This window comes from Cupressus sempervirens, chromosome 7 (assembly GCF_028749045.1).
Source record: "Cupressus sempervirens isolate cs-2001-9-10 chromosome 7, ASM2874904v1, whole genome shotgun sequence".
NCBI classification, from domain to species: Eukaryota; Viridiplantae; Streptophyta; class Pinopsida; order Cupressales; family Cupressaceae; genus Cupressus; species Cupressus sempervirens.
Window position 1 is genome coordinate 748,640,647 of NC_143124.1, and position 16,585 is coordinate 748,657,231.

Consider the following 16,585-nt stretch of genomic DNA (forward strand, 5'->3'; position numbering starts at 1 on the left):
TATGCAAGATAAGGCTGAATATTATAGCCACCCAAGATCTAGGAACTTATATGAAAGCACAAGAGAGATCAAATATTAGAGAATAAAACTTTTATATCAAAGGATGCAAATAACAATGACAATGAACTGATTTGATTGGGATTACACAAGTAACCCCTTGGTTATTTACACCAAGATGAGACATAGGACTGCAAAAAAAATAGCGCATGTCTTACTCTTATGACTTGTGACATGGTAATAAGTATTCTATGTGTACCTTAAGTAGTCTAGATAAGATAAGATAAATTTATTAATGTCTAGCAGAAGCCCACCAAGAGGGTAGCCCACAGCAGGAACAACAAATGGTGTCCAAGAGAAAGCTACAATAACAACAAGAAGCAAGCAAAAAAAAAGCAAGGAACAAACTAACTGCATTGAGTAGCTGAGAAAAAATCTAGAACCAAAAGATAGGTTGAGGGGTGAGAAGGGGCCCTAGGTTGTCTTTGAAGACCTCTGGATGAAGAGGATAAAGGTTGCTGCGACATGGAAGTCTTGTAAGGTCTCATTGATTTGATAGGCCTAGAACGGGGGAGAAGTTGTCGCTTGGTACCTCGCAAGAGAGAGACCACCAGGAAAAAATAAGCGATAAGCAGATTGGAGTTCAATCTCATGGAGAATTGATGCTGCAAAGAATGGTACCAAAGCATTAGGGCTTCTTGAGGGTAGAGCATGAGACACCACTGATCAATGTACATGAAGAAGGGGAGAGATTGAGTCTCTCTAAACAAATAGTAGAATCTCCCTCTGATATCCTAGTAGACGGGGCAATGAAAGATTGAGTCTTTGTCTTTACCTCCCCCAAGTCGCAAAGCTGATAGATCTTGTCCTCCCTAGCCAATTGATGATCAGACCGAATGCAGAGCCAATGTGATCAAACTTTGAAAGAGCCAAGATAGATGCAAAGCGCATGAGCCCAACTATGAGACAAGTATGAAGGACGAACAATGGCTCTGTCTTCTATATTGAGAAAGTGCTCTACATAGAAAGCCATCCTTAGACGAAGACCCCAAGGGGATTCATCCAAGTGGTAAGGATATACTATTTGTAAATGTTCGTCTTGATGTGCATATTCAGCTCCGATTGGGACAACAGAAGATGAAAGGGAGTATCCATGGAGTACAAAAATGGAGGAAGGTGATCAATGTCGATTCCAATTTCCCACTAAACCTAAATGCGCTAAGGCTTGAGTGAACCAACACCAAGCCTAACCTTGGGAATCAAAGCCCTCAATAGCCTTTGAGGAGCAATAGGCAAGTTAGGAATGCCTGTAATACCCCTCAGAAGATTTTGTGAAGCATCGAAGGTGACGGAAGAGCCTAACTAGGTTGAAGATAATACCAAGTGGGCCCAAAACTCACCAAGGATAATACATTGAGGTGTAGTTTTCTTGCATCTGATGATGTGCCAAAGGAGGAGGGTTTAGACTGACTCCACAGAGGCCTATTCAGACTCCAACAGAGATGACCCCAAATAATGGACTTGTATAGTATTGTCGGTCTAATCAAAGTCTCCATAAGGGCCAGAGAGCCATACCCCTTGTTCATTTTCGGTTGAAGAGAAGGTCTCATGCTCAAGCAAGGGTCAAAGATCTTAACCCCTAGATAAGTGTACAATGAAGAAATTGTTGGCATAACTGTCAAAAAAAACTAAGACAATAAGACCGATTTTGCTTACCAGTGTGACTAGTTATGAGCTGGTTGTCATTGATGTCAAAGACTAAGATAGTCTCAACCAGTACAAGGATGTGAGCAGTGATGTAGTTTGCATGCACAAGAGTGCATCTCTTGTCCACAGTGACCAAGGACAAGAAAAGGTTATGAACAATGAAGGAAGTTATAGGATATTCACAGACAAATTGGGCTAAGTATGCAAGTACAAGTTGCAAGAAGTCAAGGAAGCATGAAGTGACTAGTTATCATGAAGATAGGTTTGAGCCAAGGCAACTGGATGAAATAAAGAGGCAAGATACATGTGACTGACATGTCACAAAGCAGGTGGATCACCCCCGACATTTCATTTAATGGAGTTAGTAATTCTCACATCAATCGGAGATAAAAGAATTTGAATTTGAATTCTTTTCAAATGGTCAAGCTATCAAAGCCATAGAACATATGTGACTTTTATTTGTACAAGTTACATGTGACAAGAACCGTGCATGACACTGACATGAGTACATGCTAAGCATAGGGTGGTAGATTCAAATTTTGAAATCTTGAAGAATAGATTGTAGCCGAGTGATCAAGAATCATATAAATAATTGCTATTCCAAGGAAAGAAGGTTAGATTGCAGATTGACAAAAAAAAATGCTCGAGAGAGATGAGTTATGTGTAATCTCAAAGAAAAAGGAGAAAGGAAAGAGAAAAGAGTAGACTTGGAAGGTTATGTGTGTTGACAAGAGCCAATAGAGCCTATGTGTCGATCAATAGAGTGGCGAAGTATGCTATAACCAGCAGAGTTGAGTACATGTGTGATCATATCTGAGTTGTAGGGTTGAGAGAGAGAAGAGTAAGTTGTAAATAGGTCCAAGGAACATTAAGGTGAGCTATATCTAGCTAAGTAGCAATCTTACTTAGATCAATTTCTTTGTTGTTTTCTAATCACTACAAAAGTGAACCTCATCGAGGTTGAACTTAAACAAGTTCTTTGTATCGAATTCTCTAATAGGGTGACACATTATTTTGTGTTCTAAGTCCTTTAACCAAGCTACTCTTAACCGGGCAAGACTCTCACAGGTCTATACTAAATCCATTGACCGGGTGACACTTGACAGTGTCTTTGTAATCTTTTAACAGAGATAAGCTCTTGATCGGGAAAACTTTAGGAGAGTGCAAGCTTTGTGAGGATCATTTCCACACTGTGATTTTTACCCTAGTCGGGTTTCTCTGAGATAAATTTGTGTGTTATGTAATGCTACTTCTGTTCTAATTATTTTTTCTTAATCCTAACCGGTTAAGTTGTAGTTTCATATTCTGACAGACTGGTGTGAGGTAGGTTTGAAGAAGTTTTTAAAGATATTGGCAATATATTGATTCATCCCCCTCTTAGTATATTCATTAATGACTGGACCAACAAAAATCTCAACCTCCATTTGCTAAGAAGAGAAATGAAGGTGGGAGGTCTTAAGGCAATTGAAGATCATCACCTTGGTCTTGCTCAAGTTAATTGTTAGCTATTGTGAGTCATAGAAAGAAGCAATGCCATCAAGAAGTCTCTATAGACCCTTTGAAGATGAGGCTAGAAGGACCACATCATTTGCAAAGAGCAAGATAGAAATCAAGACATGGTATAGGGGACAACCATCCCCTAGAAGGGATTGCGATCGAAGAAATGCTTGAAGCTCATCAATGTGAAGCCCAATCAAAGTAGGAGAGAAAGGGAACTCCTGCTTCACCCCAGTGGTGTTCCAAATAAAGCCCGACACCCCAAAAGGGATCTTGATAGGACCATCAACAGTCTGGTAGAGTCCCATGATTGCAGTCAAGAGAATCTCAAAAATGCCAATGTCACGAGGTTTCTAAAAAAGGGCCATGCTAGGAACAAAATCAAAAGTCTGACAGAAATTTACAAAGCAACAATATACCTTCAAGGAACAATGACGAGCCTTCTCAATAACAACCCTGAGAGTCAAAATGTGGTCCACTGTCTGATAATCTGTTTGGAACCCAACCTATCCTCTGGCCTGAATATGATGCTAATTGAAATCGAGAGATATAATAGAATGCAAAATTGTGGCTTATAATTTATCAAAGGTGTATGCACCATGATAGTCCTGTAATTGTTGGGAATTGAAGCAGGGCCAACCTTGTATATCACATGGATGATATGTCGTGGCTAAGAGGTGAGAAATCTCATACAAACAATCCTATTGAAAAGTTCGGTAAGGAAGCAGCCCAAATCTGTAATGCTATGATTTAAGAGTTCCACTTGAAACCCCTCCTTACAAGAACCTTGCTACTGGTCATGGACCTAACTACTTCGTTGATGTTGGTGTCAGTGAAAAATGGCTGTGAGGGGGAGGGATAACAATGATGGAATGTTGGTCGGGGATATTGTAGAAAATGGAAGTGTGGGAGACCAGTGAGCTATGATTTTAGGTAGGGGAAAGAGGTGTGTCACAAGGAAACGGGTGTGCCAGAAGGTTTTGGGGAATTGTCAGTGATAGGGCCAAAGGATTCTCCTTTGATGCACAATGAAGGTTCATTTTTTGAAAACGAAGAAGAGTTGGTAAGATTGTTTCAGCCTCGTGAAGGCTAGGTAGAGGATGGAGGTCATGTGCAAAGTGCTGTGGAAAGACTTGTAGTCTTCATTGTACCATTGGTTTATAGGGCAAGTGTTATTATATTCCAGGGGTGATTCCATGAGGTGGTATGGTGGGGAAAAAAGAGGAGGGCAACCTCCCAAATGGAAGTAGAAATGCAATCAAACATGGTGGAGGTGCACCTAAGAGTGGAGTCTAGCAGGAGGAGTTGTCTGAAGTGAAGAGTGAAGAGGAGCGAGTCTTGAGGTCAAAGCACAGGGAGATGCAGTGGGGAGGGGGAGCAAGGAAAGAGAGGGGAGAGGGATAAGAGAGGGAAAGGGGGTAAGGAGAAGGCCAAATGGTAAGGTTGAGGAGGGCATGGTTAGCTAGGGAAAGGGGGTAATGGTAAAATGGTTGATAGAGGGGATGAGAGAGGAACAAGAGAGGATGTCTACCACACTCGGACCCCCACAATGTGACCAAAAAGTGAACAGATTAGAGTTGGGAAAGGAACGAATGTCGTTTAGGATGACCATGTTCGAGGACTTGCGCAATTGGAGTGAATGACGACTATACCACGTGAGGAGAACCAAAGAATCATTGGAGGATCGCTAGAGGCCCTAGAGGGAACGAATCTGACTCAGAAGTGTACATTGAGTTTGCCACATGATTGTGGAGGGGGTCTGCAAGTCCTTGGTTCATGCATTGAAATCCCCAGCAATAAGAATATCCCCCATTATAGAAAATCGAGCAATGTTAACATATAAGTCCATAAAGGGATCCCCCTCCGAGCCATTATGTAGAATATAGAAAGAGGATGTTGGCGGAAAGTAGCACATGTCAATGAAGATGTTTTTGAGGCAAGTGGATACCTAGCAAATGTTGACCCTCATGAATCTAGCAGAACTATTGGAGTAAACCACATAAGTCGTACTTTATATTCGGCTCTCATTTAGGCAAGCAACCCCAGTGGACCCCCTTAGACTGCTAGAGCTTCAAACCTCTTCCGTGTAAGCTGATAGCTAGTGTAACCTGGTAATACCTAGAAGCAGATGAGTGGGGATCTCACAAGTCTCATTAACTAGAAGAAGATTAGTTGAGTCAAACGCATTGCAAAACAAAATTGACGTAAGCCAAAAGGTCCACTTGTTGTTTGAGCAATTGACGTGCAAGGAACTAACTCTATGTTCCTTCATGCCCAACCCCCCTTGAGATCATCATTAGCAGCAACCACTTCTCAAAAATCCCAACCCGGAGGAAAAGAATCTCTAATCACTTCTTTTAGGTTCTTGATAATTACCCATTTGCCCTCATGTTCTGTTGTTGCAATAAGTACCTGAGATCGTTTTAGTTTTGCCACCTATGATTTTGTGAGATCCTCGTCAAGGAAGATCATCTTGGGGAGGGGGAATAATTTCCTCTTAGCCCTGAGAACTTGAAGGTGATCACTCGAGGACATAAAGTGGAGAAAAAGGGTGTTGCCATAGCCAAACCAAGCTCTGTTAAGGGTGATGTCTAAGATCTCAAGTTGCTTCCCGAGGAAAGAGTGTTGTGCTTTAAGAAGATCAGAACCCGAGGGAGGAAGACCACTAACTTTCTAATTTTATCCGTGTTCTCGCCTAGGACGATCCTCAACAAGTTTAGAATGAACCAACTCCTCAATACTTAACTTAGGCACACTATTGTTGTTATAATTGTGACCCAAGCTTTCAATTGAGTTTTGGTTTTTGCGTTTAGAGAATGTTGTCTATTGTCAAGTTCAGTTTGCTTACTTTTGATGTTTTTAATTTCTGAGACTTGTTTGAGATTTTAGTCTAATCGTTGTCTCATTTCTGCATTATTAGAGATGGACGAAGAGAGTTTAAGTGAGACTGCAAAATAGTCCTGCTCTGGCATCAAACTCTTGTTTTAAAACACTGTAGTCTCTGGTGAAAGTTGTGAATTTCTCAGAGAGGCCGCGAACTGTATCCCTATGAATCTAGTTTTTAGTTTTAAGATGAAAAATGCTTTCCGGCAAGTCAGAAAAGGAGGGGTTGTCACATGACTTGCATTGATAAGTCTGTAATGGAGTAAAAGTTGTTGGAAGACCATCATCGAAACCTGACTCCATATCTAGCAATGAATATAAAGTAAAGGTGGGGAAGAAGGCCTCAACAAGTAAAGGACTGGGAAGAAAACAACTAGACCACCACCACAAACATTGTTGACAATAGACCACAAAAGGTTTGAAGAAACATTGCATAGTCATAAAAAAGACCAAAAGCTTGGAATGATAAAAAAACTAGGAAAAGGCGCAACAAAGGTAGTATCCACACACCCAACTCACTACAAAAGACTCGCTAGAGATGCCTGAAGATAAAGGAACACCTGCCCAACAAAAGCCAACACCAAAAACCAAACAACCTCTCGCTACTAGGCACCTCATGACCAGAAAGCCAAAACACAAGATGGAAACCAAACAACCTCTGGCTATTAGGCACCACACAACTAGAGTGCAAAAGCCAAAACTCGGGACAAAATCCATAAGCAGGAAGGAGAGAACACACGAGCACTAAATCGAGCACTATTTGCCAATATGTGTGAATGTATGTTTTACATACATTCACATGCATGTACTTGTCATAATAAATCTGGAAATATACTTGAAACCTGACCAGCATAATCATCTAAGACTAAAATGAATATGGTGCATATATATATTCTTATTGTGCTTCATATAATAATGATTGGTTAAGGCATATTGCTAATCATATGGGTAATCACTTGCTAGTTAGTATTTACTAACTAATCAAATCCTTTTGGATTGGATTAGTTAGTGTATACTCACTAACAAATGCATAAATGACTTTTCATTTGAACAGTCATGACCGATCATGAATCAACAGTTGAATACAATATATATATATATATATATATATGCCATCATTGAAAGGAGTATCGACATTGTAATTGATAAATGTTCTATACCTTCCTACAGTGAGAAGATCATCATGTTTGCAGAACGATATTTATTGAATTAGAGAACTATCCTAAATTAACATGGTATCATAGCAAAGCCTGGGAGGAATAAGCAGGCACAGGAAAAAGAAGAAAATGTCTGAGCCTATGTACTTTCACATGTGCTACAAACAATTACTGTATCCCCCTCTATGACCATGGTTCAGATTAATTCTACAACTATCAATGCAGATAACGATGATTAATGTATTCTCTAGAAGGTTGCAGAAATCAAATGTGCACCTGTGAAAGAATAGAATAAATTGATAGCTCCCGCCTTAAGTTGATGCTTTCAGAATGCTAGTGTTGTGGTGTAAGGAAAATTCTCTCTGTTGTCGAAAGCATCATTAAACTTCTGTATGTGTTGGTATGTGGTCTCTATGGAACATTGTTTAATTGCCCAAATAAAAATTCATGTCACCTTAAATCAGAAGAGATTCTGCTCCTGATATCAGATATACGCAAGGCTTCAATATCTACGCTACTGGATTTGTCCTTATGACTGATCTTCTAGCTGTCTCAGACATTAATGTTAAAAAGTATTTGCTTCGTGTGGGGGATATGCCCGTGTCTGTTCCATTCTAAAATAAAATAGCAGGACATTATTTTATAGATGCTTGCCAATGCTGAGAAGAGTACCCAATCCGACTCAATGTTCGTTGGACTCACTGGATAGGCTGCAACTTGCCCCACAGTGAATTGTTTCTTGCCTCACCATAGACTATATGACACGAAGCTCTCAAATATAAACATCCAATGTGAAAGGCTCAGGCTGTAAGACCAATCACTGTTGGGACTATGCGTTATAGGTATTTGATGAGAAGTTTTATTATGGGATCCGATGGTGCATCATGTGCCAACCCAAAGAGACCATCAATCATTCCATTGACCACAGCGACTATAAGATGCATCAGAAGTGATAGCACAACTGCTATCAAGAGTACTATCCGGTCAGCTTGAACTAGAAATAGAAGGCAATAAATAACAAATATTACACACAATTTATTGGTTTGAAAGGCAGAGTGAATTATGGTAGAGGACTAAAAGGACGTTTTCAGTCAAAGCAGCAAAACTTGTAGAAGATGGTAGATATGCCTGTCACTCATGAGGCATATCAGTATTTTATATAATATAATTGCTTCAAGGATACTTTCTAAAATCGTAAATAAGACAGTTATCCATAATCACTACAGAAATAATAATCATTAAACAAGGTGTGATTAAAGATTATGGAAAAGCATTCACTGCATAAGCCAGTTACTAGTCCTAAAGCATATATGATAATGCACAGCAGATATGTAGAGCAGCAAACCAAGTATTTTGGTAAAAGTTATAAAACATAACAGATGATGTATATAAAGGGTGTAGTTTAAAATTTTAAACAGTCACGAGGCCAAATGCATAGATTGTATGAGACTATTAACAAGGTGACTAATTTTGAACACCAGTAAGTTTAATAGTGCTGTAAGAAGGACAAAGTAATCGCATAATAATGTAATTATCTTTGATTGAGGATTAAGTTGCAATAATTTTAGTTGGAGGGATACGACTTCTTAAAGAGAGATAAGAAACTGTAAGACAAACATGTCTTTGGTGCCCAGGAGCTGGGAAGCATTTTCCGGCATGCAAAATTACATAAGGAGGTTGAAATCCCTCACTTAAAAAGGAAGGAGTTGTCTTCCAAAACGATAGGAGTGGCAGAAACAGTACAGTTCTCTTGGATTTTTTGAAACACTACTTGCAGATAAAAGTCTGTTGTAGAGAAAGTTACAGTTTTGGCAATTTTTGGTTCAAAATCATAGTGCATTTATGTTCGACATAAAACAATTTATAATTGGAAATTGAATTGATGAAATGTACTGAAACTATTATCCATATTTTATAACGAAGTTGATGCTTTGTTTGAGATGAATTGTTTCTCATATCAGGAGAGGTTGAAGCTCTCGAGGTTTTGGAATTTGTTTTCCTTGGGTTTGAAGCCCTTAAATTGCATTTCTTCTACATTGCTCTCCTTCTCAGTGGGCTCTTGAACGGAGGCTATTACAAGATGAAATTGAGTCAATGATTATGATGAAGAGCTTTGGCTTCCAATAATAAACATTGCAAAATAAACAATACCTGATAGCATTGGCAGTGAAGGGCAGATCTTTGTATTGACTATTGTTGTATAAGGAGTTGTTATATGCGCACGGGTATGGCTTCTTGCAGAACTTGAGTCACCATGTTGGAGTGCATAGAATGCTTAGAAGTTGTATGAGAAGTGTATGAACTGCTGGAATACTAATGTCTGAGTGCATCTTAGACCTATGTATACTCATAAGTTAATTGGCAACAAGTAATTGAAAGACATATTAAGGCAACAATGATAAGAAACTAATTGATGATTCATACGAAGGATGTTCATGACATTTTGGTTATTAAGAGAGACTATTTAAAATGTTACAAGGGCAACAAATTCTTCATGATTGTCTCTCATTAGACTTGATAGTGACTGAAAACTCTATAAACAAAGGAATAAGTTGGAATTTTACATTATGGGGGGGAATAATAAACAATGTTCCATTCCCATTTGAAAACATCATTAGAGTGAAGATGTCAGAAAAGAGACACTATCAAAGTTCCAACTTGAACCATCCTTAGAGTGGAGATAGGTCAAAGGGGAGATGTCTCTCAAACAATTCCAAAGTGTGTTTACTTCACAAATAAAGTCTTTTAGAAACCTTCATAATGACAAATGGGAGCACAAATGATGTACTCAAATTGTTTGACAAATTCTCATATAGAGACATTTTTTATTTGATGCATATGGACCTTAATTGGAGCAACTTGTATCAAGGATGTGCATATAAGTATTTATTATCCTTGATTATTACATTTATCTACTCACTATAGTCTCTCTCTGAAATGTATTTCTATATGTACTATAAGAGCTAATTTTCTTTGATCTTTTCCTTTGAGGATGTTCTTACAGCAAAACAAGAATGGTACATTAGACATGCTAACAAACATTTAAGTTTTGATCTTGGATTCATTAGTCATTTGATGACCATGCTAGATAAAGCGAGGCTCTTGAAGCAAACATCTTTGATAATTGAGATTATGAGTATTCTTCTATATATCAAGAGGGAGCTTGACATTTTGTTAGAGGAAACCTTGGACAAAGAGGTATGCTTTCGTCACAGAGGGAGTAGATAAAGGATATGTTTCAGTTGATTTTTTTGAGGATCCTGATCATATTTATTCAAGAGGGAGGCTAACACTCTACCAAAGGAAGCCTTGATGAGAAGGTCAAAAGGTTGATACATGTACTTGGAGCTTCAGATAGAAGCCACACTATCATAAATGCTGGTGTCACCAAGCCTGGGGATAAATCCATAGTTTGTTACATCCACTCATGTTACTGTGGAATCAGACAAGTACATTTATGTACAAGAAACTACTCCTATGAATATTGTTGTGATCAGAATAGAGAAGTTTTTAGAAGATCCGACAAGTGGACTTTTTGATCATAGTGATTCAAAGGGAGTAGACCATGGAGATGGGTTATAGACAAGGTACATTATCACTAAAAGTCTCATACCAAAGCAGAGTTTGTGCACTTGGAGTTCTATAGAATGAAGCCCTTGATGAGCAAGAGTCTTAGCATCAATGATTTATTGAAATGTACTTTATTGGATTCTTCTCTATGGGAGAGAAGCTTAAAGTGGAACCCTTGTTTCACACCTTGGGAGAAGTTGCGATAGATTCACCCTCTAATATGGTTCATGATGGATGTCATGTATGTGACACCATGACAACACTACATGAGAGAATCCATGGTGGCTCTGTCTAAACCTTTTGTCATATGTGTAACTCTATGAATTTAATGGCCCCCCTATGTGCATTACTAAAAGATGACGATCTTTTTGACAATGTACACTTGTATTCAACATTGTAAGGTGATGACTTTACACTATCATGACGAATATCATGTTGACTTGATATTAGTTGTGTATCAATATGTTCTTAATGAGATAATCATGGTGGATATTATGTGACATAATCTGTGTGGGCATGCTATGATGAGTTATGGTAGATATCATGCAACATGATGTCAGTGCACATACCATAACCAAGATATATGAATATCATGTTGACTTGATGTTCAATATACTCCTTGATATCATGAGTGAGGTGATATCTAAATATGTCATACTTGGTACCTCTTGAGCATTTCAATGGATATCACGAGACGTGATTCCTATTGTAGATCATTATGTTCTTTATGAGATAATCATGGTGAGACGCCATGATGTGTTATGGTAGACATCATGTGACATGATGTCTCTGCTCATACCATAACTAGGATCTATGAATGTCGTGTGACTTGATGTTCACTATACTCCTAAATATCACAAGTGAGGTGGTATCCAAATCTGTTCATACATAGTCATCTTCCCTAGCTAAGAGGGAGTATTAAGATATGATAGCGTCGGTCAGATTATATTGAACACTATTTGCCCATATATGTGAATGTATGTTTTACATACATTCACATGCATGTACTTGTCATAATAAATCTGGGAATATACTTGAAAACTGACTAGCATAATCATATGAGACTAAAATGAACTTGGTGCATATATATATTCTTATTGTGCTTGATATAATAAAGATCGGTTAAGGCATATTGCTAATCATATGAGTAATCACTTGATAGTATTTACTAACTAATCAAATCCTTTTGGATCAGATTAGTTAGTCTATACTCACTAGCAAATGCATAAATGACTTTTCATTTGAACAATCATGACCGATTATGAATCACCAGTTGGATACCATCATTGAAAGAAGTATAGACATTGTAAGTGATAAATGGTCTATACCTTCCTATAGTGAGAAGATCATCATATTTGCAGAACGATATTTATTGTATTAGAGAACTATCCTAGATTAACATACATTGATGTTGAAATTTGCCATCACCAAGTCTGGTTGTTTTAGGGCACAATTGTAAAGATGACAACCCAAAACCTTGTAGAAACTATTGTAGAACACAATTTTAAGCCAAAGGTATCTTCGTTATGTTTATTTGAAATTTCATTTTCATGAACTACGCTATGGTTTTGAAATTTCATTTTGCAATTTAGTAATTCAATATATGATTTTCTTTACAATCAGAACATAGATTAATGAGTGGGTATTTAATGTATATCTTTGACATTTAGCATTGATCAATGATCAAGCAACACATATTCATACTATGAAATGACTAAGTTTTGCAATTATGCACGTTTCTCTTTTTTTTTCTATATATAATGCGTCTGCACGCACACACACACTCACAAATCCACCCATGAACCCAAATGGGAATTTTTTTTTTTGCCCGAACCCATGCACCTGAACTCGAGCCTGATTTCGTCCCCGAACTTGAATCGGTAACTTAGATTTTAAGTGTGCTCAAATTTCCTTCTATCTGTAATCCCATTCTCATAAAGCACCTAGAGAGTACATTGCCCAAAACTCTTATGTTTGTAATGTATCCGATGGATTTAGAATCTCGATACAACCAGTGGTAGGGTTTAAGCCTGTACAATCCAAGTTGGCAACGTGCAAGGAAAGGCACCAGTTGTATGACATAGTCAAAGTCCGTACAGTTTGGCAGTGAAGGAAATACAATCCTCTTGGAAAATCCATACAGTATCGCTTGGAGAGATTGTACAAGAAGGTCAAGCGTACAGAGAGAGATGCACGGTGTTGAGGCAACGGGGAAGGTGGATATTGGATGAATATTACTCCTTTGGATATGTTGCATACTCTTGCTGGCAAGAGCTTCGATTTTCTGCAAGAAATTGGCCATGTCTACATGCCCAATCTCTGTATCTAAGATTTGATCTAGAGTAGATAAAAGGAGTGACATAGTTGTGTGAGCCAGCTCCTTATCATATTGATATTTCATCTTTCCTTTCGCTTTTGGTGGTGCGGACATATATTGTGCCGTAACATGGAAATTCCAAAGAGTGAATACATAATCTAAAGGGATTGGATCCATGAAGGCGTTAGACTTTGGTTTGCAATGGCAGATTGGTGCAGGAGCACCTATTCATTTGACGTCTCATGGATAAATTCAGATTATACATTGTCTTTAATATGGTTTCAATGTTATGTAAGGACCTAAATACCATTTGGAGTTCATTCAAATTATTTTGTAAAGCTATAAAAGCCATTAAAAGCATACTAACTTACAAGGTCCTGAAAAATGTCAAGTGTGATAAAACCACTCAAATGTATCAAAATAGAGTGGAAATAGATTAATTGGATTATTAAATTAATCTCTATCATATTTTAAGGGTTTATAGAAAGTTTGAAGTTATTTAGATAATAATTGTAGAAGTTGTTTAAAAGTTGTCAAAATTGTAATGACAACTTTTCAACTAGGTGACAACTTTTTAAAACTTGGTTTAAAGATGTTAATGGGTAGTTATAGGCTGGTTGGAGAGTTTAATGTGCTTCCAAATTATATATATTTTGTCTCCAAAACACGAAATCGCAAGTTGGAGAATTTGGAGGAAGGATTTGGAATGGAAGAAAACTTATTTTTAGGTTGTATATTTCAGTTTTCTGGTTACTTTTTCCTGCAATTTCTCTGATGTTTTGGTTGATGCGGCTTCATTGTGAATAGTACAAACCTGCAACATATATTTTCAGGAAGGCATATGAGTTAGCTTTGATTTGGTTTTGGATTATTTTCATTACGTTCTGAAGAAGTTATGGCCATTTTAGCGAAGATTGGTCAGATTCTATCATAATATGAATAATTTTGAGGAAATTGCAATAACTTTTATTTCCTTGATTGGATTTGGCTATAACTTGGAGAAAATGTTGGTAACTCACTTTTATTGAATCTTACAAAAAGGATTGGTTTAATTATTTTATTTATGGAAGTTATTAATGACCGATTGAGGGTTTTAAATTCTGCCCGAGTTGAGAAATTGTTCTTAAAAGATGCAACATTCTTGCATTCATTTGAATGGTTGGTAAAGATTATAAATGTGAATCCCTACTAAGAATTGAGTGGAATAATATGTTTTAGGTTTTGGATTGATCCTATGTACCCATTACTTGGTACTTTCTTTGTAATCCAAGCCTAATTTGGCCTATTAGGTCTGTGAACATATTAAGGATTAAGGAGTGCTGGAGTAGAGTTGGTTCTACAACTTTGAAATTTTGTGGAAGGCCCATGAAGCACATTTTTGCTGTGCACTGTACATTACAGATCTATGAAGAAGAAGTGTTCGAAGTATTGATTAGATACTTATGGAACACATGTGATGGTTGGAGATGAATGAAACATGTATTTGGAATTTTGGACAAAAAGGGCCAAAATCAGACTTAGAATGATGGATTGCATGTGGGCAAAGATGGGGCTTTTGTTCAAATGACCAAAAGTGCAAGTTGGATGCATATGGATATGTGCAAAATGACAACTTTGGTATCTAAAAGTGTGACCTTTTACCAAAATCGGGTTCTCTAGAAATAATTACATCTGGTAAAAATGAATCATCTTTACTTGAGATACACATGTAATTGGATTCAGAGGATATAATTTCATGTGTTTTGGAAAATGGATGAAGTGTGGATTGGCACAGAAGATGAAAGCATCTACTTGCATTCTTGGGTGGAAATCATCAACTTCCTTCCAAAAAACAAATCAAAACAAACAACAAACAAGAAAGAAAAACTAAGAACAAAACAAAATTTATCTCTTGCTATTGACTCAAACATGACAAACTTTAAAATCTCTCTCTACATGCAATTTTTGTTGGTGGACTTTGGAAGATTTTTGCATTTGCAATAAGAGGATTTCAAAATTATATAAAGACAAAATGCAGAAGACAAAATGCAGAAGACAAGGCCTACATTTGAACAAATGGATAAAAATGAGCCAAAGAATGCAATAATGTAGCAAAACAAGTAAGAAGAACATAACAAAGTTGAATCCTTCTACTAGTATGGATGAACTAGTCTTCTCCGAAATTGGGTTCTCCAAGTGCAAACACATGCAACAACCAAGAGTCTTTGAAAAATTCAAAGTTTCAATGCAAATTGTGGTCTCCAAGGGCAAACACACGTGCATGAAAGACCAAGATGTTGTTGCAAACCTCTTTCTTCAAAAGTTTATGGTGCAAATCAGTTTTAGAAGACCTAATAACATTGGCATTTTTGCTTCAAGATGCTAGAACTCAGACCCTCTTTGCATGCAAACATTTTTGGAGAATGCATGTATTTGGGCATTTCTGGTGAAAAATGTGCCCTAGAAATCAGTTTTGGCTTTAAAGAGGGAAAACGTGGACTCTAGATGCATTTACATGCATCCAAAAGCCAAAACACACCTTATAGATGCATTTGCATATTTAAAAATGCTTGCATTGGTGACTTCTAGTGCAAACCGCACTCTAAAGATGCCATTACATGTAACATTTTTAGAGGAATGCATGCTCTTAATTGTAAATCGGACTCTTGGGATGCAAATGCATGGTTTATTTTTCATTCCAACTCCAATTTTTTCTCCTTCTGAGCAAAATCGGACTCTCCAAGGTGAAACACATGAAGCAAATGCATATGCAAAGTGATTTTGTAGTGCAAATCGCACTCTTGGAGTGCCTTTACATGTGATGTTTTTGATGGAATAGGCTTTCCTCATGCAAATCACACTCTAGAAAGCCCTTTGCATGTTTTAAAATGTGCTTTTTCATGTGCCTAAGTAAAAAGTATCTCTCCAAGAGCAAAATCACACTCTTCAAGTGCAATGACATGTTAAATTTTTGCCTTCAAGTGCAAATCGTACTCTCTAGGTGTCATTCCATGTTTTAAAATACGCTTTGACTTTCATGCCTGCAATTTGGATGAGCCAAAATCATACTCTAGAGATGCATTTGCATATTTTGATCATTTGCATTTGCATGCAAGAGGAAAATCACATTCTCTAGATGCATTTGCATGCACGAGGAAAATTGCATTCTCTAGATGCATTTACATGTGACACATTTCAAAAAAGACATGTTATTGAGTTGCACAACTTTAATTTTCTATTTAGCACATGTCTAATTGATAATTGAGCAAATCTCACTTAAAGGAGTCAAATAGAATATTAACACTATATAGTTTACATATTATGTGTAAATATTAAATTAAAACTAACATTTTACCTAGATGTTTTAAATAAAACAATTAAGTAATTCTCAACATTAAATTAGACTATATAGTTCACTATAGTCACTTACGTGAAAAATCAAAAAGCAACTTAACATCCAAATATAACATAATTTGCT

At 37.3% G+C, this 16,585-nt stretch overlaps 1 protein-coding gene across 1 annotated transcript in view; it reads left to right on the plus strand.

Moving 5' to 3' along the window:
* The window catches only part of LOC149549431 (putative methyltransferase PMT23), a 130,808-nt gene that overhangs the window by 96,250 nt on the left and 17,973 nt on the right, over positions 1-16,585 (plus strand). The gene's annotated exons all lie outside the window — the stretch shown is intronic.